The sequence below is a fragment of the Sapajus apella genome, unplaced genomic scaffold (assembly GCF_009761245.1).
Source record: "Sapajus apella isolate SASKATOON/1434 unplaced genomic scaffold, GSC_monkey_1.0 scaffold21, whole genome shotgun sequence".
NCBI lineage: Eukaryota > Metazoa > Chordata > Mammalia > Primates > Cebidae > Sapajus > Sapajus apella.
This window is the reverse complement of record NW_022436961.1, coordinates 25,462,862-25,489,332: the sequence shown is the minus strand read 5'-3', so window position 1 is coordinate 25,489,332 and position 26,471 is coordinate 25,462,862. Positions and strand designations below refer to the sequence as shown.

General features: G+C 47.6%; 1 protein-coding gene and 1 long non-coding RNA gene across 4 annotated transcripts in view; both read left to right on the top strand.

The window, feature by feature from the left end:
• The window catches only part of PEBP4 (phosphatidylethanolamine binding protein 4), a 230,017-nt gene that overhangs the window by 78,381 nt on the left and 125,165 nt on the right, over positions 1 to 26,471 (top strand). The gene's annotated exons all lie outside the window — the stretch shown is intronic.
• On the top strand, positions 17,950 to 26,053 carry LOC116558483. The gene is made up of 2 exons (XR_004272021.1): positions 17,950 to 18,042; positions 23,944 to 26,053. It is a non-coding gene; the product is annotated as an uncharacterized LOC116558483 (long non-coding RNA).

Below are 26,471 nucleotides of genomic sequence, written 5' to 3'. Positions count from 1 at the left end.
AGAGGATCTGCTCAGACTGGAGTTTTAAGTAGATCATTCTGGTGACTGGGAGGAGAGTAGGCTTGATGGGTTAGGAAGCCCTTACAGTAGTCAGGGCAAGAGATGATAAAAGTCCAGACCAGACGTCATGGAGAGGTGTCTTGCAGAGGACAGCATGCATTTGAGAAACATTTGACAGTTTCTTAACTGGAGATCCAGAGTGACACATCCGTCTTTCCTCCTGCAGCATGCTGTCAGGCAGGCCTAACATCTCCCTAGTCCTTCAGCTAGGTATCATCACGCAGGTGAAACTCTTTTTTCTTTTGTGTTGGACCCTTGGTACTCCTGGAGGGCGGAGACCCACCCTCTGTCTCTGCCGTGGCAACTAGCAACTATGCACACAGACAGTGCCTGTCTGAGCTTATGAATGAATGTGCGTTGGACAGATCAGAGCCAGGAGAAGGGATGGGGAATATTCTTCCGCTATCTGAGGAGTATGGAGATAGAAGGATGCAGGGAGGCAGGACCCTAACCATGGTTCATCCTCATCAAAAGCCCGGTGCGCACTTCAGCCAGAAGCTAACCCTCCCTCCACGCCAGTCACCATACATCAGAAAATGCTGACAACCGTCTATGACTGAGGCTTCAGAAGCTGTAGGAAACCTCCTTACCAGCTTCAGGCCCCGCTTTCCAACCAAAAAATTAAAGTGTCATTTTTGAACACCTGAAATGTGTTCCAATTGGAGCCAGCTGTGCAGAAGATGGGCTTGGATAATGGCCCTCAGGACACACAGGGAGGAAGGGAACATGAGGGACTCCCCCGCATTCAGCAGCTTTGTCTCTTGGGGCGGTGGGAATAGGGAGCCTTTTTCCGTCTCTTTCTCCATGCTGTTATTATTGTGCCTGGAGATCTCCAGAGCCGCCCTTCACTGCCAACGGCAGCCAGGGTCATCTTTCCACTACTAAATCCCAGTCTGTTGTGATAATAAGAGAAGAGGTTACGAGGGCGGACCCTGGTCTCAGCTAACACCCCAGTACCTCCACCCCACTAGCTGTGTGGCCATAGAGAGGTTGTGACTTATTTAGCCTTTTGAAACCTCAGTTTTGTCACCTATAGACTGAATAAATATGAAAGTCCTTGTTAAGCTTAAAAGAATTTGTGTTTAAGCATTTAGAATGGTGTCAGGTACCTAGTAAGTGCTCAGTAAGCAGTACTTATTCTGAATATTACCAGAGCCCTCTATCCTATGCTCGTTAGGGCTGTACTTCCAGCTCCTCTCCCAGCTGTTCTACACTAGTTGCTGTTTTGGGATCCTGTGCAGTCTTCCCTTGGTCCCTTCTCTTAGGTCTTAGATACTTAGGGAGGGAATCAGTGACCCTGTCTTTAATCGCTGAATCATTCTTCTGGCACAGGAAGACATACATCATATAGGAGAACAGTTCCTTTTTTTATTTTATTTTTTTGATGGAGTCTCACTTTGTCGCCCAGGCAGGAGTGCAGTGGCACTAACTCAGCTCACTAAAACTCCACATCCAGGTTCAAGCGATTCTCCTGCCTCAGCCTCCCGAGTAGCTGGGATTACAGGCGCCCACCACCACGCCCAGCTAATTTTTGTATTTTTAGTAGAGGCGAGGTCTCACCATATTGGACAGGCTGGTCTTGAACTCCTGATCTTGCGATCTGTCCACCTTGGCCTCCCAAAGTGCTGAAATTACAGGCATAAGCCACCATACCCAATCAACAGTTCCATTTTTGATGCAGATGAGATACTTCTGTAGATAATTGACTAGGCGCTATGGAATCAGAATGTTATAGCTGGCAGACATCTTGGGGGTACTAATTCCAGCTTGAATTTTTCTGAGATCCAGAGATTGAGTTACTTGTGTGGTTAGGGGAAGATTGAAGACGGATCCCAGGCCTCCGACTCCTGTGGCCTCTTGAACAATGCTGCCAGCTTTCCCTGGGATCTGCTGTCGCCCCACACCTTCAGTTCAGCCGGAGTGCTTTTGATCTTTTCTTTCTCTTCTCCCCATCAGTACTCCTGATCAAGCGGCCACTTTCGCACTGGCATCACTCCATTCGTGCTAGCTAAACACGCAGGAGGAATTGATTCAGGGTTCAGACTTAGTGGGGAGAGGGAGAGAATGATCGTGCTCCTGATCCAACCAGTACACCCCTCAAACCCTCCTCACAAATTCCTCCTAGGATCTTATCACTAAAGTGCAAGATTGAGTCTAGGTTATTGTAAGTGGCAACTGAACCCATTTTCTCTCTGTTTCCTTACATTTTCTCCTGTCCACCACTCCTACCCCACACCTCTCTGTCAAGAGAAGTTCTTAGTTCTCAATATTTCTCTTTAATTGAGGTGACATCCTTTGGACCTAAGGAAATTCAGAAGCCAGACAGGCTGCAAGACTCAGAATGAGAACCAAAACAGAAAATAGATCCCTGACATCACAGAGCCCTGGTCAGGCCCCCTTTTAATGTTTTAAAGAGATTCTCCAATGAGTTCTGCTAAATGTAATCTATGTCAAATCTTGCCGAAGAAAGTCCGGGAGAATGGCATAGGATTGGGAGCTTGCCTGCCTGCATTAGCATTCTGGCCGTGTGACTTAATTTCCTCTGTATTCAGCGATAAGGTGTGTAGCCTCTCTGGGCCTCAGTTGCATCACTTGTGAAATGGGGATAGTAGTCGATATTTATTTATCCTAGCTAAAAACCTATCTCTCAGGCTTGTTGTGAGGATTCAGTCAGTCTGTGGAAAGCACTCGGAAAGCCTGGCATGTGGAAAGGGCACGAAATGTCCGAGCTACTCTTATTTGCTGTAATAGGGCAAATGGAACCCCCACTTCTCCCTCTGCACATGCTGACTTCAGTAGGTTAAAGTGAAATTCTTTTTTAAAGTTCCCCTCTCCACTGGTGAGGGCTTTGAATCGAAACCTGGGGCCCTGGGCAAGAACCAGGTAACAGCTCTGGCAATAGATGGGCACGGGCTTCCAGCTTACTGTGTCAACTGGCCAGTCACTTAGAAGTCAAGAAGCCCGGCATTCCAAGTAGTGCAAATGTAATTTTATTTTAGCATATATTTATTGAGCATTTTCTCTGTTCAATATATTTTGCTGGGCACTGTGGATACTGAGACCAGATGTGGCCTGGGTCCTCAAGGCTTACAAATGAGGTGACTAACATGGAAACCATTAAGTAGACCTCCTGGCAGCACGGTGCATCATGAACGTGGCCAGTCAGCTGTCACCGAGTCACCTGAAGTGTGCTCAGGAAGCTGGACTTGGATGGACCATGCAGGAGAGACTGTGGCTACTCATCCTTCTGTCCCTGTGGCCTGGCACAGAACAGATGCTCCAAAGATCTTTGTACATGACTAGCTTACAACGGAGGATCTTGAAAGCTCCATGAAGTACGTATCCTGGGTTTTAAGCTTTGAAGATAGAGTCAGATTTTTGAGAGGGCAAAAAAGATGGAAATGCATAAACAAGATGTGGAATATCCACACAGTGGAAGATTATTCAGCCCTAAAGAGGAAGGAGATTCCTGCCCATGCTACCATGTGGATGGAACTTGAGGACATTATGCTAAGTGAAATAAGCCAGTCACGAAAAGACAGGTACTGCACCATTCCACTTAGGCAAGCTACCTAGAGGAGTCAAATTCGTAGACAGAGAGCAGAGTGGTCGTTGCCAGGGGCTGTGGGGAGAGAGAAGAGGGAGTTGTTTAATGGGTAAAGAGTTTCAGTTTTGCAAAATGAAAGGCATTCTGGAGATCAGTTGCATGTCAATGTGACTGTGTTTAAGACTACTGAATTGGACACTGAAAAATGGTTAGAGTGGCAAATTGCCTGATATGTGTGTTCTAGTACCATATATATATATTTCTTCTTCGTTTTTTTTTTTTTTTTTTTTTTTGAGACAGAGTCTCACTGTCACCCAGGCTGGAGTACAGTGATAAGACCACAGCTCACTGCAGCCTTGACTGCGGCGCTCAAACAATCCTCCCACCTCGGCCTCTGGAGTAGCTGAGACTACAGGCACGCACCGTCGCGCCCTGCTAATTTTTAAATTTTTTGTAGAGATGGAATCTCCCTGTGTTGCCTAGGGACGGACGACTCCTGGGCTTAAACGATCCTCCTGCCTCAGCCTCCCACAGACGTATTTTTTTAAAAGATGGTAAAGGGATCTACAGAGAAAAAGTTGTAAGGCAAGATAGAGAGGCATGAGAGTGTAGATTGTATTCGAGGAAAGGATGCTTGACTGATAGGGCCCACGCTTAAAGTACAGGGAGGGACATAACAGGAGATGAGGCAAGATGGACGCCAGATGGGCCTTGAATGCCATGTCAAGGAGTGTGGAGTTTAACATTTGGGCTTTGATTTCATACATTGCTAAAGTGGGTCTTCTAATATTCTCAGTCTTGGCTACCATACAGCCATCATAGGTGCTCTGTGGGCCACTGTGCCAAGCTGCTGTCTCAGTTCTAGCCCAACGCAACCTCTTCTGCTAAGTGGGCCCCAAGGCTTATCTCACCTGGGCCAGAGACGGCCCATTGCACCCGGGTACTTCTGCTGCTTCCTCTGCTGGCTTTGTTGTGGACTGATCCCCCCGGAGTATTTAAGCTCCAGGTCACTAAGGGAAACTAATGAGATTCCAGCCTGATGAACCTGACTTCTTTCCAATTGAATAGTTGTAAGCAACCTCAGTGCTGCAAGCTCAACACTTGGCAACTTACTGGCTCTACCCCAGAAGCTACTTGGATTTTCCATCTTTGACTTTATCTCGGGGTGCAGGCTGCACAGGGAAGTCTGATGGCCGTGTGATAGTGTTCCCTGGTAGGTAGGTGCTGCCTTAGTTTGCAGTATAGGCTGGGCTTCTGTCGGCCTAAGACAAAAGTTTACTTATTGAAAGTAGAAATGAGCTGGTCTGTGACATTTTGGAATTCAGTATGTTGGGTTTTTAAAAGTGTTTGGGTGTTTGGGGACACCCATGCCATGCTGACTTTGAGATAGAGTCCAAACCAGATGGCCACAAGGTAGTCCCTTCTATGTAGTTCTGTTTTGTTGGTGTTGTTTGAGACGGGGTCTCACTCTGTCACCCAGGCTGGAGTGTGGTGATGCAATCTTGGCTCACGGCAACCCCTACCTCCCAGGTTCAAGTGATTCTCCTGCCTCAGCCTCCCGAGTGGCTGGGACTACAGGCACCCGCCACCATACGCAGCTAATTTTTGTATTTTTAGTAGAGATGGGGTGTTACCATGTTGGACAGGCTGGTCTTGAACTCCTGGCCTCAAGCGATCTCTGCCTCAGCTTCCCAAAGTGCTGGGATTACAGGCGTGAACTGCCACACCCAGCCTCTGTTATTTATTTAACATGAGACTTTTGGGCTTCAGTTGTCATCTCAAAGTCTCAGTTTCTTCATTCTAAGATGAGTCTAATTATCCCTTTCTTGCTTTCTGCGAATTTGAGAGGATGAATGGGGTAGAGAGGATGGCATACTTTGAAAACTTTTGAGAGGATGAGATATGTAATACTCTGCATTCTCCCAGGATGCTGGGGCCGAGCATGTGATGGTGAGGATACATTCTGTATGCTCCTTATCTCTACATTCACCAAAATGAAAAGAGAAGAAGGAAATTCTCATTCTGAAATGGACGATAAGGGTTAGCCTGTGATTATTCATTAAGGCCATGCTAATTCCTGTCTTAAACCGCATTGCTAAAAACAGCCACACTCCTCAGATGTCCTCACTATTGTGCTGCCCAACATCTGAGAAAGGAATTTGACAAGAAGCAATGCAGGAAGCTGGACGTTTCCTTTTGCCATTTCAACACCCACACTATCCCTCTTTGACCAGCTGTGTCTGTGGGTGCTGCTGAAGCTAGCCCTTCTCATTGGGACATGGAGAGGATGCCGCCTTAGTTATAAGAGCAGCAAGAACAAAAATGGCTTAGCCCTTGTCATCTTGAGGAATTTCTACCCCATGGTCCCCGTGCTCTGAAAAATGGTGGAGGAGACGGTTGGGATAACAACAAAGAGCTCACCCAATGCCTGGTCCACAAAACATCACCCAACACCACGCACCAGGGGCGTGTCAGTCAGGTGATGGACAGTTCCCACTATTGCAGGTAGTTCTCACGGATAGCTCTCCTCTTATACCCCATCCCTTGCCCCCTGTTCATCTCCATGCCTCACTGCTCCCTGACTCTGTGTGCTGCCTTAACCACGTACAAGGTGAGACAAACGGAGAGAAAAGCTTATGAGGATTGCCTTGGTATTTGATACTGGCTTCTGGCTTTACGGTTTAGTAACACACTTCCGCCTCCCTTTTTGGTCTTGGACTTGGCATCCCACTAGAATCAACTCCCTTTGCTCATCCAACTTCGGGTTCTCCTGTGACTTCAGATGAAGACTCATCACATCAGTCCTGGGTTCAAGGACCCTGCCAACCAGGCCAGCTCCTGGCCCGCCATCATCTTAGCTTCTAGTTCCAGTTCTGCTTTTTCCTTGCTGTGAATCCCACTGGCTGCTTAAAAGCCAAAATGTAATGTGCACTAACTCTCGCGCTCCTAGTGGTCTTTCAAGAACTGGGATCTGGCCACAAGTGTTTCTGGAATGGGTGATTGGGAGCAAGAGGCTGAGAGAAGGGTATAGCTTTGGTAGGTTATGTGAGCCCCATGTGGTGTAGATGCTTTGTAAACTGCCTCTGGGTATTAAACCAAAATGTGTGAGTAAGGGTGTGTGTGTGTGTGTGTGTGTGTGTGTGTGTGTAGATGCCATTTTTTTAAAGTAGCCCAAATGTTCACTATAAAAAATTGAACTACCAGATTTTTTTTAGAGAAAGGGAAAAAAATTAAATGTCCCTGCTCCCACTCTAAAAGATAACCCAGTATTAATAACGTGGTATAAATTCCTCTACATTTTTATACCTATCAATTGTATCTTACTTCACATACTGGCTTATAATTTGGTGGGGTTTGTTTTTTTAACATAATGATGTATCAGTTCATGTCATCAAACACTCACCTATCATTTTTAATGGCTGAATTGTGTTCTGTGGAGTTCGGGCTCTATCATACTTCGTTTAACAGTTCCCCTTTGTTGGACATTCAGTTGTTTCTGGGGAATTTTTTCTTTCATTATTGTAAATAATTTGGTGTCAGGAAAACTTATACCTAAATCTTCGATTTTATTTTTAATTTCTGAGGGTAAGATCTTAGAAGAACTAATAGATCGAAGGGTATATACCTTTTCAAGGTACATACGTTTTTCTTTTTCTTTTTTTGAGACAGTTTTCCTCTGTTGCCCAGGCTAGTTTGTAATGGCACAATCTCAGTTCACAGAAACCTCTTCTTCCAGGCTCAAGTGATTCTCATGCCTTAGCCTCCCCAGCAGCTAAGATTACAGGCATGTACCACTATGCCTGGCTAATTTTTGTGTTTTTAGTAGACATGGTTTCATCATGTTGGCCTGGCTGGTCTCGAACTCCTGGCCTCAAGTAATCCACCCACCTTGGCCTCCCAAAGTGCTGAGATTACAGGCGTAAGCCACCTCTCCCAGCCCTTTTCAAGGTTTTTGATATTCACTGCCAAATTTGCCCCAAGAAAATTAACCCAATTTCGATTATCATACTATCAACATTTCATCAACATTGTATTTTATAATTCGTTAAAATAATTACCAATATGACAAGTAAAAAATAGTACCCTAATTGCTTATAAATTAGGCAGTTTGTTTTTTCATGTGATTTTTAGTAATGTGTATTTATTTTGTGATTTTTCTATCCATTGTCCATTTTTTTCTATTTAGACGTTTTTCTTACTGATTGGTCAGAGCTCTTTAGTACATCAGGTGTATTATTCTCTTCATCATATATGTTGCAAATATTTTCTTGTTCTTTTGTTTGCTTTTTATTGTATTTGGTTTTCTTTTCCATTTTTCTTTTTTGAGACAGGGTCTCATCCTTGTCCAAGCTGGAGTGCAGTGGTGCAAACATGGTTCACTGCAGCCTGACCCTCATAGGCTCAAGCCATCCTCCTGCTGCCTCAGCCTTCTAAGTAACTGGCAATACAGGCGTGCACCACCATACCTGGCTAATTTTTAAATTTTTTGTAAAAATGGGGTCTCACTTTGTTGCCTAGGCTGGTTTCTAATTCCTAGGCCCACACAATTCTTCTGCTTTGGCCTCCTAAAATGCTGGGATTACAGAGTGAGCTAGCATGCTTAGCTGCTTTTTACCATATTTATGGTATTTTTATGCAGAGAAATTGTGCCTTTTTTCATGATCTAATCAATCTTTTTCCTTTATGATTTTAATTTTGATATCATCATTGGGAAGGTCTTCCCTGCTCATAAGGCTATTCTATTTTTTTTTTTTTTTCTGACGCCTAGGCTGGAGTGCAGTGGCACAATCTCGGCTTACTGCAACCTCCACCTCCTGCCTCCTGAGTAGCTGGGGCTCTAGGTGTGTACCACCATGTCCAGCTAATTTTTGTATTTTTAGTAAAGACGGGGTTTCACCATATTGGCCAGGCTGGTCTTGAACTCCTGACCTCAGGTGATCCACCCACCTTGGCCTCCCAAAGTGCAGGTAATACAGGCATGAGCCACAGTGCCCGGCCTATGAAGGCATTCTTTCTCATTTGATTTAATGCTTTGTTCAAAGGACATAATACTTCCAGCAATTTTCTCTGTAGAAGCCTTAACCTCAGGGGTGCACAGCCTCCAAAAGGCTGCAGGGCCAGAGGAAGGAATGTGAAAATGCAATCATGACACAGACCCCACATCTAACAGACTCTCTGAGGGCTGGGGAAGGACTTTAAATCTGTTCTAGTCTTGGTGACAATCTGGGGTCCACTTGAACACCCCTAGTGATCTCATCTGGGGGATTTTACTTTTTGTTCAGATCTTTACAAAAGTTCCCTGGGTTCAGAATAATGTCAACATCTTCCTAAGCATCCCTCTCCTAGGAGCTCTCAGTGTCACTACACAGTGTTACTCGTGCACCAACACATTCACCCCATGCAGGGCACAGGTCACCCAGGCAATTGCAGGTGAGAAGCACAGAGAGAGAGGAGGAGTTGAGCTTGGGTCACGGGATCCTTCCACCTCAGCCATGGGAACACTGTAAGATGATGTGCTGTTCACTCCTGGGCCATGGCGTCTCTTCCAGGGTTTGAAAAACACCTTTCTTTCTTGGGGTTCCTCTGTGTGTGTGTGTGCGCACACGCGCGCATGCACACATGCTCACTTGGACAAGCTTGCATGGGTACACACACACACACACACACACACACACACACATACATATTCTAACCTCACCCTTCTGCTAGTTAATCCTAAATGGGAGAAACTATCTCTGTAATTTGAAGAGAGGCAGGCGGAGGGAGCAAATAAAACCTTCTGTAGAAATAGGAGAAGATATTCATTGAGCATGTGCAGAGTAATTTTTCTTCTGCATGCTTTATTAAAGAATTATATGACATAATTACACGTTATAATGTCTTCACACATATTTATGGTAATTACGTCAATGCACATTTGATGTTCTGTAATTACAGTAAATACACAACAATCCTGACAAATCGCTTGATCAAGAATTCAAATTTCCTAAGTGAAGGCGGGGAGAAAAGACATTAACTCCTTTGCTTCCTCATTGCCCCAGCCCCTCCTTAACGCTCTGCCCTTTACTGGCAGTCGTGGACGTGCTTTGTGTTCCTGGCTGTTACCAAGTCAGGATTACATTCATTTCCGACAGGCACATTCCTGAGACTGGCCCCTATAGCAAGACTACTTATTTTTGTCGTTCTCCCTATAATACTATTGTGTATGCGTGTTGTGTAGGAGTGGGTACCACACCTGATAGTGTCCCAGAAGCAGATAGGTAGTGAATATATATTTTTGGTGAGCCCTCTACCAAAATAATTCTCCTGGGAGACGTGGGGAGATACAAAGGAAGTCACCAGTGGGGTTTCATCTCCCACGGAAATTGGAGTTAAAATGAACACCAGCAAAGCACGTCACTCAACTACAGGCTGCTGCCAATCTCAAAGCCACTTTGTAACTCAGTCCGTTCCTGAGGGGTGGAGCCATGTCCAGTCCCATTCCAGTCCTCTAGCACCTGGGGTCATGCATTGGGAATCTTAAGTCATGAGGCTGTGAGACCACCTATCTGTGTGCAGTATTGCAGGCACTGATTATATTGGATGGATCATTTTTTTCTCTTATATGAATTTATTTTTTTAATCTCGTGGTCTCTGGATTCTGGTGTTGGGGAGGTTTGTTGTTCTTGCTAACTAGGATCTGTGGCCAGTTTATCAAAAACAATAAACAGTTGGCATAATTGTTGTCCCAAGCAAGATGCATCTCCTGTGATCTGTTCATCTTTGGGTCCCAACTCCTCCTAAGGACTGGAGGAAGCATTTCTTTGCCTTGATCCTGACAAGTTCCTGGACAGAACCATCCATGGACTCGGGCCATTATTTATTAAGCCCAAAGAAGGAGCGCTGGGCTTCCAGGAGGCAGTAGTAGAGTCTAGAGTTTGAGCTCCAAATCCCTAATGGCTCACCTTCTGGATTTCCTCCTGGGAAGGAATTTGCTGTGAGGCTAGTTGTAGAATTGAAAGAACGTCAGGACGGAGGCAGGAAGCTCTGGTTTCCTCTGTTCCTACCTAACTCTGATGAGCAGCTTTTTGACCTCTGAAAAGAAGGGCAGGCCTACCTACTCCACAGGGCTTTGAGCTAATGGATATTAAGGATCTTGAAAATTTTAAAACTTTAAATAAATGTAAGAACTTTGCAATAAACTCCAGAGCCCAGCATTGGCTTCCTTTAGTATGAAAGCAGAGCTGGGGCTCCAGGTTTATATCCACTGATTTATCCCACCTCTGTGACCTGGAGAAACCAATTATCCCTGGAACAGGTGGTCTTGCAGGGTGTTTTCACTGGTCCCCACAGGAGGACAAAAGAAATCTGTCACTCTTGGTCAGGCCAGTATGAGAAAGGAGTGAGACAAGGGCTAATGATTCATAAAAGTAGCAAACTTATTGACTAACAGAATTCTTAGTCATGAAGTCTCCATGTTCCATGCGTACTGAAATCAAAGCAATTACAGATTGAAATGAACCTGGAATGCTTAGTTTGGAAAATGCTCATTTAAGACCAAGATCAGGGCTGGAGGCAAGTGACCCCTCACTCCCCCAAGTAATGAAAGCACTTCACAGCTTGCTTGGAAGGATGGTAATTGCTGCAGGCTAAGACAGGGATCTGGCTGGGCTAATGATGCCCTGTTCCTTTTTAGACGGCCTTGCTCCAGTCTTCCTGGAGTGCCAGGATTGCAAAGGAATGCAGCGTGATAGAAATGAACACATGAACACACGTATCTTAGCATTTTGCATTTTTCAAACATTGCCATCATCATTTAGTCTTTTTTTTTTTAATTGTTAATTGCTCAGGTCCTGGTAAATTTAGACGGATGCCTCATCGATGTATTTAAACATGTGAGTAACTGAAATGGAAACAGATGTAGGATTTTTTTTCTTATTTTTTTTTTCTTTTTAGTGAGGACTTTGCACGGCCAGGAACTATAATTCATATTTTCTTCACACTCACAAAAGACTCCGTTGGAACCAAGTTTGTGTTGGGAAACAGATTTTTCTAGGCTCTTTCTGGTTGGACGCTCTTGTGGTGTGTTTTTCGCTGCTGTTCATTTACCAAGACTAGAAAAGGTGGCCTCAAGGGAAAGGAGACCCAAGCTTACTCCTTTTTACATGGATTCGGGAAAGAAATTGGGAGGCTTGTGCTCCTGGGATAGTCGGTGGAGATGGGAGGGTGCTGGAATCAGCAAGATGTGTTCGTGTAATCAGAGCGTATTCGTTCTGCCAAAGCAGCTTCTTGCCTCGCTACAACAGGTTGTTGGGGGGGGCAAGAAGTAGAACAAGAAATTCAGTTCTTTTACACTCTAGGGGTGATGCTTTGGAGGTGGAGGGCAGGAGTTTGAAATTAAATATTCGGAAGAGAAATCGGCGAGAGACCAAATCTCCAGCAACAGAATGTCCATTAAATCACAGTGATGGGATCACAGTCTTTATTGGTAAATAAAGACTGTTCCAACCCCTCTCCCTCTTTCCTCTGTTGCCTGCCCACCAGCCCTTGGGAGTTCAATAACTCCCCCAGAGGGACGGTGCCCTATTCTCTCCGGGTCTGTATAATCCTTGGCTGCTGAGCCACCCACTGTGGTCCCCAGGGATTGAAAATTAATTTCTTTTCCTGCCCCATGCAGCTGATCCCAGCTGGCCTGTGGCTCAGCTGGGCGCTGGGGTCAGATGCGCGAGACCACCAGGTGCTCAGAGTAAATGATCAGGGCCTTGGGCTGAGAAGGCTCCTAACAATATGGAAATGCCATTTTCCACTCAATTGCAGTGCATCCGGCTGTCTCTTTGCACTGAGATTCAATTATCAGGGCCGATACACACTCCCCCTTCCCCCCAAGTCCTCATCTGTGCGTTCTGGGGAACTGTTTAGTGCCCTCTTTTCCCAGCAACTATGGGTAATGGGATTCCAATAAGCAAGAGAGAGGAATTTTCTGCTCATTGTCAGCTTCAGGTGTGAGGACCTGAGTAACTCTGATGTGCAGGGGGTGGCGCCCTGGGAAAGGATCGCAATGCAAATTAGAAGACCCTGCTTTTTGGCTGTGTGACCTTGGGCAAGTTGCTTAGCTTTCCTGAGCTCAGTTTCCTCCTCTGTGCTATAATAAAGCCATATCAGATGATCTCTGGGTGTCATCATCTAGTTCCAAAATCGCAAGTGTCTACCTTAAGCAGGCTTCACTGAGGACTCCAAAGTACTTCCTTGATGGGAGTATATTCATTCTCAAGAATTGATTCAGAAGAAACTGGAATGCAAAGTCACAAAGAAAGGCCGCTCAGTGCCCTAGTCACTGGTGCGCCTGGAACTCAAGCCAGATGTTCCAGCTTGGGGGCTCTGGGTCTTTGCATCCCCTTCCTCCAGAAGCCCAGGAGTCTCCGTGGAGTCCTGCATGTTAGCACCTACTAGAGCCACCGTGCAAGCCAAACATGGATGGGAGGAAGGGAGCGGAGACTGTCACCCGGGGCAAGATCCATTTGGACATTGTCCCGAAGAGGCTGCCTTTCCAGGTCCCCCGCCTCTCGATCTTCAGTTTGTGAGGCTGTCAATGGAAACGGGATCCAAGTGTTGCTGATTCAATGATGTTTGCCCAAATGCTGTTTCCTAAGAACTGTTGGATGCCCAAAATGCTTTCTGAGTCTGTTTTCTTTTTCCAACAAGCCCGTTTCTTTTCCTGGAAGTGGGACATGGCATGAAGCCGTGTCTGAACCCAAGTCTATTCCAACTCCTTTCTAAACTTGGATCACATTGCAATGAGAGGCCCTTCCTCCTACCCCCTCCCCGAGGTCCTGGGAGGCTGTGGCTGTTAGTAACACTGACTGTATGCAGCAGTCTTCCTGCTTATGAGCCCAGACATAGCTCCATACATCCGGATTTCATTTCATTCTCAAACCATGTTGGGAGGAAAGATGAGTATCTCCATCGTATAAATGAAGAACTAAGACTAGAAGTCACAAATGGCAGCTTCCACAGCCAGAGCTAGGCTCATAGCCCCTACTCTTTCTAGCATCTCTCTCTCTCTCTCTCTCTCTCTCTCTCTCTCTCTCTGACACACACACACACACACACACACACACACACACACACACACACGCTGGCAATGGAGATGTTTTCAGTACAAAAACAACCCCTTCTAGTGGCGCTGTCCCGGCCCTATCATAGCTCCCGCCTCACCTGGCTGTTTGGACATGACTTTGCTCTCTGGCTTCCCAGTTCTCCCAGAAGAACAGCTTGCTCCAAGAAGCCCCTGGCTTTGTTCCTTTTCCAGTGCCTCTTCAATCCCTTCCCACCATCAGGCAGTCCCTTTTGTCTGGTTGCTCTGATTCGAGATGCTGGCCAGCAAGGACTCATCCTGTTCACTCTTATGCCTGTTCATCTTCTCCATCGTTTTCAGGAGGGTCCCATCAACTTGGAACCTAGACCAGGGAAGGCGTTGCAGTAAGAAGAACAATAGTCATCCCAGCTCACTCACTCACTGGCCAAGTCCTCAAGCCTGTTCTTTATCCCTTCTAAGCCACAGATTTTTTTTCTCAAAGGGTAGGATGATGTCTTCGTCTATCCCAGGGCTCCTGGGGGATCCATGAGTCCTTCTGTGTGGACATACTTGGTGAACTGTAAAACACAAGGCAGACACAAGCTCTTCTGTGCCCACTGCCTCCACCCTAATTCAATCACTATTTCTTTCCACCCAGCATTTCCCAAATGCCCACACGTGACGCCTCCTTCATGGAGCTCACTCAAGTCCTCTCTCCCATCCCCACTCACGAACCAGTTGCATCCCACAGCAACAGATGACAGATTAAAGCCATGGACACATGAATGTCTTGGGTTGACGCTATGTGAAAGGAATGGGAAGCATCAGATTTTGACATCTTTAACCTTTTTTTTGCATAAAAAGTAGATGTGAAGAGTGAAGAGTTGTAGTAACACCCCAGGCCAAGTAGCACATTCAAGACAGCATGGCAGGTGACACCCAGGATGTCAGAGAATGTGACAGCAGCCCTAGGGACGTGAATCGCATAATGCCTCACATCAGTGTTGCCGGCAGAGCCAGGATAACTTGGCAGTGGGCACGGAAACACCGTCTGGGTCAGAAGATTCCAAGAAGAGCTGGTGTGTTATCATTAGCAAAGCAACACACAGATTCAACCAAGGCTGCTAATACCACGTTGCCGTGTCTTCCACCCCCTCTTCCTGCCCTCTAACTGACCTCGGGTTGGTAGCTTTTCTTTCCCTGCCTGTGCAGTGGGGTGTCCCTCTTCCTTTCTACACTGTAAAGCCCCTTGAGGGCAAGAACCAGGTCTTAGATGCCAGAAACGCATCTCCCAGAAGAAGGCACCTAATATCTATTAACTCACTGAAAGCCATAATCTGCTTTTACTCCGTGTCTCAGCCTCTCCATTTGTAAAATGGGAGAATAATTTCAATACCTTCTAAAGGATGGATAAGAAAAAGTTTAGTAGCCATGGAGAATGCTGAAGCCATCTATTAGAACTGCTTTATGTTCATCTTCATTTCCAACTGTGACCTTACTCGGCCATTCTTGCTCAAGTCTTTAGGGTCTGAAGCCACAGAACTAAGTCCCAAGCACTTTAGGGTCTCGAGGGGTCAGGGGCCAGGGTCTCCCTCTTGCTCCGTGGACATGCTGCCTGGGCTGGTGCTTGCTGCTTTCCCGATCACTGCCACCGGACTCTGCTAGGAGAAAATGGTGTAAGGAGAGCTGACTCTCTGAATGATGGTGGCTAGTGCTTCTGAGAAGAGGTTAGAGACCAGACAGTGTACGTTTGTCTTTTATCGGGTAGTTCTTCAAAGGGAAACAATCCGCTCCCTCAGCAGTCCGCATTTCCACCAGCTGCCTTTCTTTTGATGACACTTATCATCTTCTCTTCCCTGAAAACACAGCAGAAGAAAGGAAATTTCTCCTTCCTTCCTCCTTGCCACACAGCTACTACCAAGAGTCCTGTGTCTTCATCTTTGCCATTCCCTCTCCTCCCTCCCACCTGCCTCTTTTCCTCTGGCTACCAGGCAGTCAAGATTGATCTGTTTCTTATGGTTTGAAGTGGAATTTGATCATGTGCATGGAAACAGCCGGGTAGAGCTAACAGCACCATCAGACAGTGAGCACAGCTCCTGACACACCTGCACAGAAGTGAGCACACACGCACACACGCACACGCGTGTGCATGTACACATGTGCGCACATGCACACACGCATGTGCATGTACACACGCACACACACGTACACACATACTTCCCCTTTTCTGAGCCCACACAGGATGTCCTCTCCCAAGTCCCCCTCGGCTGGTCCCACACACTCATCCTCTCCGGGCACAGCCCACCTCGCCACCAGCCTGCCCGCCCCATACTCCACTCCTGGCAGGCAGACAGCCCTCCCCTGCCTCCCTACTCCTCACAAATCCAGGAAGAGCTACACTCCCTTGGATAATGAGTTGAGAACTTACAGCCTCTCGTCTCTCTCTGGCTGGTGACTGACACAAATGGAATTCATCTTTAATCATCTGTTAACTCGTTGTCTATTATAGCTCTTTAATAGCACCATAGATATTCTTAATGAAGCATGATTTAAGGTATTTACAGCACATGGACCGACAGACATCACTCACAGTGTGCAGGTAATGAGGCATAAAACGGCTTTTGAATTCCCCCCAAAAGCGAAAGCGACAGAGAGAGAGAGAGAGAGCTTTAACGCTAGGGCAAAAGAAAAAAAAATTAAAAGCCTTGTGTTGTAAGGTTTGTTTTAAAATGTTTAGGCATTTAAAGTCATTTCAGCTCTTTCGAGGTGTTTGGCTCATAGAGTTCAGCGATTACCCCCACTGAGAGTGTCAGGCTCAGGTTCTAAGCGTTCTCTTGAAGCCAACTGAGGTCCAGGAGTCTCTTCTAGAGCATTTTGGGGGCTGGGGCCAAGCAGTGTTGTTCAAGGGGGCATACAGAACTCAGACCATCCTCAGCTTCCTTCGCTCACCCAATCTACCCTGATGCTATTCCTAGGGATGACAATCATCTTTGCAGGGAAGGGGACAGGGGCTGGGGATTGTCCTCCCACCGAAGGGACCTGCTGCCTAGGGCGGGTTCGTGCCTCTCTCTTGCCTCATGAAACCCAGGCCACTTTAGCCTTCAAAGTAAAGCCTCTGAGAAGCAGAGGGGACCTAGCCTGTCATCTTACCGAGGAGGAGACCCGAAGTTACCCAGCTAGTTAGGGACAAACCCAGAACCACTGCCAGGGTCTCCCATCCCCACCCCATGATGGTGTTGTGAATTTCCAACTAGACAGGCTTCATAAAACCTCCAACAAAATGGAGGTTTCAAGGGGATAGAGAAAAAGATGGAGGTAGAGTAGGAGACTGTTTTCCAAGGATATGCTTTAAATGTAGAGATCTCCAAAGCAGAAGTGGCATCTTAAAGGGTTGCATGCCAGGGTAGTACAGGAGAGGATGGCAGATCTGAATGCCAGCTCTGACCCTGCTGCCCCAGGGCCCCTGACCTTTGAACAGGACTTGCTCACATTCTCCCACTTCCTTTCTCTGCCTCAGAGGAATGAGCCCAACCAGCCCACCTTCCCCATAGTAAAGTAATAACGTGAAGAAAAAGGACTTGGTGCAGGGTGTGGATCGGATAAGCACATCATCCACAGTGATGGAAATGATGGCATCTTTCTCTTGAAGTCCAATTTACCAGGATCCTCTTTTTTTCTTTTTAAAGATTTTTTTGTAGAGGTGTAGGCTCCCTGGCTTGCTCAGGCTGGTCTTGAGCTCCTGGACTCAAGCAGTCCTCCCACCTTGGCCTATCAAAGTGCTGGGATCAGAAGCATGAGCCATCATGCCCTGCCAGGACCCTCTTTGTTATGTCACTTTTACCACCCTCCGTTGTCCCTACGCAGGCAATCTCTACTTGGCCCAAAACTAAGCACTGCATGTTTTTGGTGACATTTGTGTTGAGTCCCCTTTCTGCAACTCACCAGTGTGTGTGGCCACTGTAAGGCCGTGATAGATGTGGGCAGGGAACTGGAGACCCTAGGCCCCGTGGGTTCGCCCTCATGAGGGAGCAGAGTTGAGATGCTTTGGGGATCAGTGACACAACCTCCTACCTGGCTTGGGGTACAAACCTAGGCTCCCTGTCCCCCTGACCTTGTCCTCTCCGAGAGAAGGAGAACTGTGAGCATGGCAGTGGACACTCCAGTTACCACAGGCTCAGCAGCCAAGTGAGAAGGCGGGTTAGGGTGGGGAGGGGGAACCTGTTGAGATTTCTCATAATGGGGTGATGAGGATCCCGTGATGGCTCGACAAAGGCCACCAGATTCTCTCCCAATGCAGGGCTTAGTGCCTTTAAAAGCAGGCGCCTCCACCAGGAGCGGTGGCTCACACCTGTAATCCCAGCACTTTGGGAGGCTGAGGCAGGTGGATCATGAGGTCAGGAGTTCAAGACCAGCCTGACCAACATGGCGAAACCCCATCTCTACTAAAAATATGAAACTAGCTGGGCGTGGTGGCGGGCACCTGTAATCCCAGCTACTCAGGAGGCTGAGGCAGGAGAATTGCTTAAACCTGGGAGGCAGAGATTGTGGTGAGCCGAGATCATGCCGTTGCACTCCAGCCTGGGCAATAGGAGTGAAAAGCTCCATCTCAAAAAAAAAAAAGCAGGAGCTCCTACTTGGAAGAGCTGCAATTCCCCTTTTGCACTCAGAAGAAGGTGGCACAGGGAGGGGAAGGGGCCAGTCCTGGTCACACAGGACCAGAACTCTGGAACCCAGAACTCCTCAGGCTGTTGCTTCTCCCAAGCTCCCTCCCCGTGTGCAGCCTCCTCTTATGTCTGCGAGAGGCCAGTGACCATGGGAGGGAGCCAGATGCCCTACTCCATGCACACGGTGAATGTGGGTGTCATTCTGAGGACACAGACAGGAGGAGGAATCTGCCAGCACCAGCCCAAAGGTGGAGGCCTGCATAGGAGAAGGGCATTTCTCCTGGCATCTCTAGCCTTTTTAGATGCACCCCAACTTAGAGGCTGTCACAGCCTCTGCCAGCCAAGCTATCCCTAGGCGGGCCCAACCCTAGCAAGTAGGAATACAGGAGCAGAAGCCTGTCCTTCCAGGGCCTGGCTGACCACGCTAGTCATTTCACGCATTCATTCTGTGCCAGGCCAGGCCCGTGCTAGGTCCTGAGGGGAGCTGAGCAGCATGCCCAGCTAAGCCTGCGGTCTGGTCAGAGGACAGATTTCTAAACCAGTAATGCCTGACTGGCTTAAGGAGGTGGGAGGCGCCTTATGGGGCATGAGGGCAGAGTGGCTGTGGGTGGAATGAATACCTGTGATATTTAGAATGGATTTCTCAGCCTGAAGGATGACAGAGCATTTCCCCAGCAGGCCAAGGAAATAGATGTAGAGCTGATGAGCCTCCCAAAATACGTGGACTTGTGGAATGACAAGATCAGAGGAGGCCCTGAAGCTTCCCTTCCAACATCTCCACCATGTGCTGCTGGGTTATTTTATTATTTATTTTTTGAGACAGTGTCTCTCTGTGTTGCCCAAGCTAGAGTGTCATGGTACACCCATGGCTCACTGCAACCTTCCAGCCTCAAGCCATCCTTCCACCTCAGCCTCCTGAGTAGCTAGGACTGTAGGCACACACCATCACATCCAGCTTGCTTGCTTGCTTGCTTGCTTCCTTCCTTCCTTCCTTCCTTTCTTCTTTCTTCCCTTCCTCTTTCTTTCTTTCTTTCCTTCTTTCTTTCTTTTCTTTTCAGATCCAGTCTTGGTATGTTGTCAGGGCTGGTCTCAAACTCCCAGGCTCAAGTGATCCTCCTGCCTTGGTCTACCAAAGTGTTGGGATTACAGGCATGAGCCACTGCGTCTGGTCTGATGATGGATTTACATTCCTCCTCAACCCCACCCTCACTCCCAAGCAGCCAGTTTCAGGGCTGCTCAGTGCTGACTCTTGGGAAAATTTCCTTCATCCGTCGAGGACTATAAGGCTGACATAGGGGATGTGTGAGGACCACATAGGGAATGGAGAGCCGGCAGGCCTCAGGGGGTCGGGGGAACTAAACCCCTTCTACGTGCTGCTCTTCCTCTTGCGTGCTGGGCAGATTGGCTCCTGGTAGGCCCTGCCTGCAGGGGGCTTTAGTTTGCCATGACCCTGACTTCTCCCAACCCCTGCTAATGGGGCCTGGTTCCTAGGGCTGAGAGTGGCCTGGCTTTTCTTGTGCCAGGGCAAACACTGGCTGGCTTATGAGTTGGCTGCCCCAGGCCAAGTGCCCCCCATGGTCCAGTCAACTAAAGATACCCCAAAAGAACATGGTGCTTTTCTTGTCTTAAAAAATTTTTTTTCTTCTTTTTTTAAGATGGGGTCTTGCCATCTTGCCTAGGCTAGTCTGTAACTCCTTGGGCCCAAGCAATCCTCCTGCCTCGACCTCCCAAAGTGCTAAGATTACAGCTTTGAGCAGGGAGAGAAGTCAGAGACAGATCCCAGATACACTGGCTTCTGGCTCGGGGAGAAGCAGCAGCCCCACCAGTGGGCCAGGATGCACCCCTGAAGCCCTTGGCTAGGAAGGAGTTGTCTCTCCTGAACTCCTGGAGGCAGTGTATCCCCAACAGCACCAATTTTCTGAACAGAAAAAAGAGACAGGAAGGATAACACAATGAAGTGAAAGGCAAGAAAATCGCAGGGGACGCTTTATTGAGATACTTGAAATTTTCTAACCAGGTGCAGCCTTGCAATCCGGGACTTCCTTTAGTACGGTCTCATCCTCATTTATAGCAACTTCTTTCTCTGTCAGCTGGAAAGTGCTGGTTTATAGAGGCATGAGCATCTTTGGAGAATTTCTGGGGCCCCATCTTGGTGTTTCTTCTGTAATTATTTCTGTGACAATGTGAACACTCCAGTTAATTACTTCAGTAGTGATTTTTCCCCCTTTTCCAACCAAATCGGTGCCTTTGTGCTTCCTAAGGAGGATTTGAGTTGACTTGCTCTGAAGACAGAAAAGGCGAGACCCCTTTTCTGTGAAGCGCTTGTTAGAAAAGCCACTTCAGAGCCGTTACAGGAGCAGTAAGAGGAGTGGAGGGTCACCGCCTGGCCCCGGGCTCCTGTGAGTGTCTTTGTTTTCCCTCTGTCATCGTCTTCACCCTTGATCCAGAATGCAGGCCCCTCAAGCTCCCCAGATAACCCAGGAGTGGCCCTTGTCATAAGCTTAAGTCATTACTTAAGAATATTTCTGAAAACACACGTGTCTGGGGCAAGGCTGCCATTCAACTTCCAAACATCCACTCAAGACTAGGCCCAATAAGGCTAATTTCTTTTTCTCTTTTCTAGATGATATTGGAATTTCCTAGATGATTCCATTCATGGGTTGGCCATGCAGCAGGTTGTCCAGCACCATCAAGCGCACCCCAGGTTCTCCCGGGCCTGGTTTCCCTTGGTTGATTCCCTGACATTAGGAAATGTTTTTAGGAAAGCCTGTGTGCGACATGTAGATGGAGCCACCCGTCTCCTAGGAAACTGTTCATTCTATACATGTCGCACTTCGTGCTATCATTTGGATCCGGCTGCCTCGACTGGCCTTCTTCCTTGGCCCTCCTCTGGCCCCTCCACTATTAGATCAACTGAGTAGTTCCTAACCAGACCTGCAACATAATTTGTGGAGCCCAGCACAAAATAAAAATGCAGGTCCTGACCAGGTGTGGTGACTTATGCCTCTAATCCCAGCAGTTTGGGAGGCCGAGGCAGGTGGATCACCTGAAGTCAGGAGTTTGAGTCCAGCCTGGCTAACATGGTGAAAGCCTGTCTCCACTAAAAATACAAAAATGAGCCAGGTGTCATGGCATGCACCTGTAGTCCCAGCTACTCAGGAGGCTGAGGCACGAGAATCACTTGAACTCGGGAGGTAGAGGTTGCAGTGAGCCAAGACGGTGCCACTGCACTCCAGCCCAGGCAACAGAGCGAGACTCCATCTCAAAAAATAAAAATAAAAATGCAGGGCCTGTAGTTCAAAAAGTATCAAGAATTTCAAGATGGCAACAACAGAGCATTAAACCAAGCAGCTTCCCCTCTAAGTGCAGGCCTGCACAGCTGCGGCAACTGCACGCACAAGAAGCCAGCCCTGCGTCTCGTCGCGGTAGGAACGGCCCTGCACCACCTTCCAATGGCTGTGCAGGCCTGTTGGGATCCTGGTCCGATGACTGAGTCATGCCCCTTCCATTTCATCACAAGAGCGTTCCAAAACCTCCCGGATTTTAACCTCAGGTTTTTAAAGTTCTCCTTGATGACATGGCTCATATGTTTGTAGGGACCAGGAATGACTTTTTGTAAGCCATATTCACTCTACTCAGAATGTGCACATAATGTTTCCTACCTCCTTCAGCCCCACAAGAGCATTAGAATTGGCACCCTGGGTCCAAATGAACCATTTTCCATTCAGCTGGGAATGCTGCCTCTGGCCACCATGCCCAGACTTAATGACCACAGTTCTCCTCTCTGCTCTCAGTCCTGAGGGATCCCTTCCTAAAAGTCACGATCTACCCCGAGAATCCATTGTGAGTCGATCACCCGCCGGTTTCTCCAAACGTTTTAAAGAGCAGTTTGTATTTTCAACCTGTCTCACCTCTCGGGGGATAATGAATTAGATGAGCTGACTACCCACTGTGTAAGCTAGCAGTTCCTTTTATCTGTACTAACTGCTTCCTTTTCAAGTGTCAAGAGTTTGCTCTAGTTCTGCCTTCCAGGGTTTGATAACCAAGACTGTGTTTGAACATCTGTACTTGTAGTAACTTGAAATACTTTGATCGTACCTCGTCTCCTTCTTCTGTCCTTATTTGGCCTCTCCCTCTCTCCCTCCTGTTCTTATATTTGGCCATTTGAGTGGCCAAATTTCTGCAGCAGTGGAAACTGAAGACAACTCCCCTTGGCAGGCCGATGATGGTTCTCTGCAAAGGCAGTGCACCAATACGTGCATGTTTCTTTCCCAGTGAAGCCTGAGCTTTCTCTGTCTTTTCAGGTCTCAGTGGCCCTTTGGGCTGGTGTCTTTAGGGAGCAGTCTGTAGCCATTCTTATCCTTTTCCGAGTTGTCCTCCCAGAACTACATGTAGGGCTCATTCTGGCACAGACCTGCCAAGTTTCTCTGTTCTCACATAGCCTCTTGGTGTCAGCCTGGATTCATCTCCACCAGGTGGCATTTCCACCTGCAGAGGGACTCCCGATCCTCTGATTACCTAGGGGCCTCTGCACACTTCCTCTTCCTTAAGGGTGTGGAATAAATAAGTCTAGAGTTGAACCCAAAAAAATGCAACCCAGAAGTGAATAGAGAAAGGGCCCCTTTGGTGTTTTGTCAGTTGCTGTCTCTAAGCTGTTCCCCATCAGTAAAAAAATATTTGGCACTGAAGATTCTTAACTTTGAAAATAACCTTGTCAAAAACTTTTGAAAAACTGAATACAATTGCCTTTCCCACTAAGTTATTAACCCCCTAAAGAACTCTTGACAGATGAAGGAGGAAAGGATCCTACTTTACAGAAACCCTGCTTCCACCCCCTCAAAGGGCCACAGAGGAGTGTGGCTAGGAGCCCCAGCTTCCCAGTCAGACAGAGCTGGGTTCGATTTTTGCCTTCGCTACTTACTCATCATGTGCCCTTGGGCAAGCTACTCAATCTCCTCTCTTAGCCTCAGTTTTCTCTTCTTTAAAATGGAGGTGATAGCATTGAGCTGGTACGTTGCCTGCAGAATTAAATGAGTCAAGGGATATGAGGGGTTTGTCATGTAGTAGAAAAGGGCTTGACTCATGGTTGCTCTTATTTCCTTGATAATCTTTTATTGCCGATTATATCTATTTATACATCCAGGGTTTGCTTTTTATGGAAAAGGCATTTACCGGGTAGTAAACTCCTTGGCAATTAGTACCATCCATTATATGTTTCCTGTATTTCATTCGTGTACTCAGCATGCACATTCATGGTTTGTCTCGTGTGTATTAGGTACTGGGCCAAAGTACTCAGCAGAGGACACTGAGAGGCAGCCACCAGTCCCTGGCGGAGATCCCATGGTGGTGATGGCAGCAAACACACCAAAAGCTTACATGTTGTAACTAGCCTTTAACGCAGACATTCTCTCAGGCAACTGATTCACATTTTTCCTCATTCTTCCAACTAAGTCTTTGGCCCGGGGAGACCATGTGGATGTTCCCAAGGTAACCTTGAAAATTTGTCAACAGTCAGGAATTACTCGAAATTCTCCCCCTTCCAATTCCCTGGTTAAAGAACCAGGGCTAGGCGTGGTGGTCTATGTCTGTAATCCCAGCACTTTGGAAGGTCGAGGCAGGAGGACTGCTTGGGCCCAAGGAGTTACAGACTAGCCTAGGCAAGATGGCAAGAGTCCATCTTAAAAAAAGAAGAAAAAAAAATTTTTTACGACAAGGAAAGGACCATGTTCTTTTGGGGCACCCTGGCCAGCAGGGCCATGTTTTCATCCATACCTGTGCATTTAAAAAATTCTTTGTTAAAGGCCCACCAGTCCCCATTGAACCTGGTTTCAAGGAAGATCTAGGCCATGCCGATCCATTTAGAGCGTAATTTGAAGTGAAAAAGACAGGCAAAGTCTGTCCGATACCTGAACAATGTTTTACACTGCGATCATGGTTAGATGTAATTCATCTGATTCTCTGAGCCTTTCTGGAATTTTATCAAATCTTCTGAGGGGTATGGAGAATAGTATAGTGTCCCACACACAGAAAAAAATTTCCCCAACAAATGTCTTATTTACAGCAGACCGGTCACATTCTGTGGATTTCTTTTCAATGAAAACACTTCCTTGAAATTGGAAGAAGACTTAGAAATCTCATGGCTGTCTTCCCTTAATTCGTCTCTTTCTTTCCCCAACAAGTTCCCTCCTCAAAAGCTCAACATTGCCTCCCTCCCCAGCCCTTCCAGTTGGGGTTTGGGTGAGGGGCTAAGAACACCGTTTTCAGCCCCACGGGATGAGACGGGCCCCTCACACGGAAGAGCTGGCGGTGGGAGGGAAGGAACCAGCACAAATCATGAGGGTCTGTCAGGTTTGTGGTTCTCACAGTTTGCCTTGTTTCACACCCTATGGGAAGACAGAAACCCACACACACTAGGCTCAGAAACCAGAGGCTTCAACCCTGCACGCATTTGTTTTGTGTCGCTAGCAGCTATTGTATTTCACACACCACGCCTTCATCATCCCTTGTCGTCCTTGTGCCAGAAGAACCCTCACTATGTTGTAGAAACCTGTTCATTCTCCTAACAGGCCTTCAAGGAAGCGGGGTGTTGAGATGACCCCCGCCCCTGTTGCAGGTGGAGAATCAGAGGCCCAGATAGGACGAGTCATTTAGTTCCAACCTCTGCCTCCCCACCAGCCCTTCCAGATGCACCAGTCTTTCCACCAGACCTTGAGCCCATCCAGCTCCTGAGCAGGGCACTGCCAGGCCACCCCCAAAGCCCCTGCCTCTTCCCGAGAGCCCCACCCCTCCCAGCTGGGTAGCCCACCCAAGGGTCCACACGCCTCAACTGGGGCCGACTCCCAAGACGGCCAACACCACGTCCTAAAGACTGAGCCACCAGCCCAGCCTCTCACCCCCATCTATCTGGGCTTGGTCATCCCGAACAAGTGTGAAAAACGCCACCTTTGCAGGCCGGAATCTGAAAGAAATTGGAAACCTGCTGCTAGCTCCATCCCCACTCTCTTCTCGTGTTTGCTGTTATTTTTTAACACTTTTTTTTTTCTCATAAAAGCACTATCCTCTTCCCCAGAGCTTGCCTGTAGCGAAGGCATGGTCTGTACAACTGCAATTATTTCAGAGAACAGATGGAGTGAGGAGCAGAAAGTCTGTTAATAGTAATAGAAATGCTACATGTTAACCTGGACAGCACATGATGACAGTCCCATGACTACCCGTTCTGTTCCCACCAGCTGGGTAACCAAAGTAGGAATGAGATATTCACAAACACAGCCATCAGCCACGTAGCCACCTAAAGTTAGAACTCAAATTCCTTCACACTAGGGGCCCTGGCGACTGTGGCGGCTTAGGCCAAGAGCAGAGGAGGCTGAGCTACAGCCTGGCGCCAGGGCTGGCGGCATCACCCGGCTCTGGGTCCACCACCAAGGCTTCCCAGGTCAGCCAAGGCCCAGGCCTAGCTTTTAGGCAAACGCTGAACTCGCCGGCCCTAGCCACTAGCCAACCCCGCCACTGCTTTCTATGGATGCTCGTGAGGAGGAGCGTTAAGTTTGCTGAGCTGCTCTTGACTTCCTAGAAGGCAGTGTCATGTGTAAGGGAGTAAGTGAAGGGCCAGAGGCTTCGGATCTCCCAAGCCAAGGTTCAGGCTCCTTAGCAGGCAACACAGTGTCAGGACCAGCAGCCCAACAGGCTTGTCCAGTCCTGCACCAGAAATTTCTTTCCCTTTCTAGAACACTTAAAAAAAAAAAAAAAAAAGCATGATCCTAACAGAGAAAATGGATACAATTCATTTCAACAAATATGTGCAAGAAAATATGCTAGGCACTCCAAGAGCAACAAAGAAATAATAGTCCCAAGAATATAACATTCTAAGGCCAGGCAGGTGGATCACACCTATTACCCCGTACTTTGGGAGGCCAAGGTGAGAAGCTCGTTGGAGCCCAGGAGTTTGAGACCAGCATGGACAACACAGGGAGAAACTGTCTCTACAAAAATAAAAATAAAAAAATTAGCCAGGTGTGGTGGTGTGCACCTATAGCTCCGGCTACTCGGGGTTGAGGTGGGAAGATCGCTTGAGCCCAGGAGATTGAGGTTGCAGTGAGCTAAGATCACACCACTGCACTCCAGCCTGGGCCCTGGGAGACCGAGCAAG